The following is a 3,411-nucleotide window of genomic DNA, read 5'->3' on the forward strand; positions in this document are numbered from 1 at the left end:
TAATTAAGAGATATACTTCATCTTGAATGAGTCGTACCCAAAATAATAAAGAACAATACTTGGGTCACCCCTTGGGGGTACCTCAAGGTCACCTCACCCCTCCAAATTTTGATTTCGGCAATATCGGTGCATAATCAGAACCGTTCACTTTTTAGATAACATATTAAAGATCATCTCTGCAAAACATCAAATCAATCGGAAATCGTTTGATTATATAACTGTTGTCAATTAAATAAAAAAATAGATGATTTTCAATTAAAGAGTGATTTTTTTACCAAACCGTTGATTTTTTCTATTTAATTGACAACAATTATATAACTAAACGATTTTCGATTGATTTGATTTTTTGTAGAGATGATCTTTAATATGTTATCTAAAAAGTGAACGGTTTCGATTATACACCGATATTGCCGAACTCAAAATTTGGGGGGGGTGGGGTGGGGTGGGGTGGGGTGACTCAAGTATTGTTCAATAATAAAATCCTTTTTTTTTTAAATAAATTTAAGTAAAATTATGTTGAGTAATATTATTATGTATTTACAATTTTTGTTCAACATATATAATCAAATGACTTATATCAATTTCTAATCTTAGTATTCAATCTTATTTAAGGAGTAAAATCTTGAAGCGAAAATGACAAAAGAGCTAAAGAAAGTTTTGCCTTAATTCACGAATTTCCTAGTGACGAGTCACGAATATTCTACAAGATTACAAGAACGTCAGATCACTGACAATTTATAGATAACGAAAAGTACGTACACCGCAATATGACATTGGCAACACATTATACCCGAGTAGTAACTAACTAGCTAGCAAATGAATTAATCTACCAAAACGAAACAAAAGTGAAAAAGAAGGACTAGCTTCAATCGTAACAAGCTTCTTCAATCTCATCAATAAAAGCCTTAAAATTCTTATCAGAAGAGCCACCTTCACTCACAGCCTCACGAGCCAACTCCTTCCATTTCTTTGCATTCCTTCTCATTTCCTCCCCACTCTCCCCACTCCCCATCACCAACTCCAAACACCTCCTAATCTCCTCACCCACCACAATCCCCTCCTCATTTGGTGCCACCCTCACCCCCGTCCGCCACGTGTCCTCGATCAACTTGGCATTGGTCCCTTGGTCCGTCCACTGAGGGAACGCCACGACAGGCACCCCCGAAACCAAGCTCTCCAAAGTTGAGTTCCAACCACAATGTGTCACAAAACAACCCAACGCAGGATTGGACAACACCTCCAACTGACTGCACCACGGGACTATAGTCCCGAGCTTCTCCAGTTCCTCTCGGCAACTAAGCTTTTCTTCCACCTCCTTATTCTCTTTTTCTCGAATCACCCACAAAAATGGACGACCACAATCCAACAACCCTTTTGCAATTTCCTCCATTTGTGTCGTCGACAGCACCGAAATGCTTCCGAACGACACGTAGATCACTGAATTTTTGGGCTTTGAGCTCAACCATTCGATGTAGTCAGAGTCCTTGGAGAGTTGAAATAGATCGCCTCCGAACGACTTGTCGTTCGGATCCTTGCCGTCCAAGAAAGCAGATGGAATCAACGGCCCGATTCCGATAAGCTTGTACTTGTTGATTGCTACTAAGGCCTCGGGCTCTAGTGCGTCGAAGGTGTTCACTAGTATGATGGGGTTGCTTTTTTTCTCGAGGTTTTGGAATTGTTCATCCAACAATGGGAGGGCAAAATTGTACGGATTTGTATCCACCATGAAGGAGGGAAGGTCACGGCTGGTGAGGGAGAGTGGCAGTCCTGGTAATTCTATTGAACATGAAGGGGCGTTGTTAATATTAAGTTTGTCCTTGATGAGATCTTTGTACCCGTTGAAGTAATAGTAGTAGATGTCGAACACTGTGGCTGGTTGAATCCAAACGAACGCGGATGGGAGCTGGAGTTCACGCGCCACCTCACCCACCCAAGGAAGGAGTATGGTATACACTACACAAGTGTAAGGGTTGCCCTCGTTGGTGCTTGACACGATGAGGTCACTGACGGCTTGGGAACCACGATGTCGGAACTCGGACAGGTATCGATTGATGTCGTCACCATCCTTGAACCCGTTGTCGTAGCCATCAGAGAAAGGGGCGAACGTCAAGCCATGATGAGGAGTTGAGGAACTGTTGGCTAAGCGGCGATGGGCGGAGAGGGGCGTGACGTAGGTGACATGCGCGCCGGTAGTGCGGATGAGGCGCTTGGCGAATTGGAGGGAAGGGTTGATGTGGCCTTGAGCGGGAAATGTTACGAGAATGAAGCGGTGGTGTGACATGGCGGCGGTTGAGGTTTTGGAGGCGCGTGGTGGAGCGTGGAGTTTGTTGTAAGTAGAAATGATAAGGCAAGTACGTGTAGCGTGGTGTATGGAAATTGAAAAATATAGATTTGTGTAATTGGAACATGAAAAGATGGGGAGAGGATGTCAAGACTTAAATAAGGGATTGGGCAGAGGAAAAGTGACGTTTGTGGTGACGAACTGAAGATAGTGGAGACAAGCTCAGATTGGCTTGTGAGTTGTAATATATATGTGGTCTTTAATGTTTTTGTTTTTTCTTTTCTCTTTCTTTTTTGCTAAAAAGATATAGCCTTGTCTTGCTCTTCACGTATCATTTTCAGTCTTTCATCGAGTTCAATTCCACATGACATGGACCAGTAGTTCTGACCTGTTCAGTGAGACAAGTAAATTCAGTCACGACAACTGATTAACACATGTGCAGTTAGCTAGGGCTTATTATTGTATTATATTTTTTTTGGTAAGTAGGGTATATAGGGTTCATTTGGTATGACGAATTTAGATTGGAATGGACTAAATATGATATTGGTATTAGATACGAATTTAGGGGGAAGTTCTTTGAACTTAATATGATATTGGTATTGGACTAAATATATTGAACTTAATATGATATTGGTATTGAATTTAGGGGGAATGGACTAAATATGATATTGGTATTGATATTGGTATTGGAATGGACTAAATACGAATTTAGGGGGAAGTTCTTTGAACTTCCTTAGCACCATTTAAGCATGATGTAATTTTTTGGGTAACCGAGGGTGTCCTCCGTCAACTTTCATACACCAGACTAATCTCTTGATCGGTCAAAGGCAGACAATTTATTCCGAACCTAAGAGATTCACAAAAGATTTTACCTCCTTTGTTGCCTGGCTTCAATGGTCGAACTGGAGACTCGAACTCAGATGTCTGGATTTACAATTACACCTCTGAACTAACTCCTCCAATACCTTGGAGTTAAGCATGATGTAATTAGTACAACGTGAAACATACATAAAAGAAAACGCATGATTTTATCTCCTTGCTAAATAATATGAATATGTGAAATGACACCAAATACTCGATTTGTATTATTCAGCCCAATATGATATTTTTAGCTTCTCCTTTTGACCAAT

The 3,411-nt window shown here is 40.9% G+C and overlaps 1 pseudogene; it reads right to left on the reverse strand.

Moving 5' to 3' along the window:
* Positions 1 to 646: 646 nt before the first annotated feature.
* On the reverse strand, positions 647 to 2,311 carry LOC147292577 (phloretin 4'-O-glucosyltransferase pseudogene; annotated as a pseudogene).
* Between the last annotated feature and the right edge of the window lie 1,100 nt (positions 2,312 to 3,411).

This window comes from Dryas octopetala, chromosome 2, assembly GCF_963921425.1.
Source record: "Dryas octopetala chromosome 2, drDryOcto1.1, whole genome shotgun sequence".
In the NCBI taxonomy this organism is placed as follows: domain Eukaryota; kingdom Viridiplantae; phylum Streptophyta; class Magnoliopsida; order Rosales; family Rosaceae; genus Dryas; species Dryas octopetala.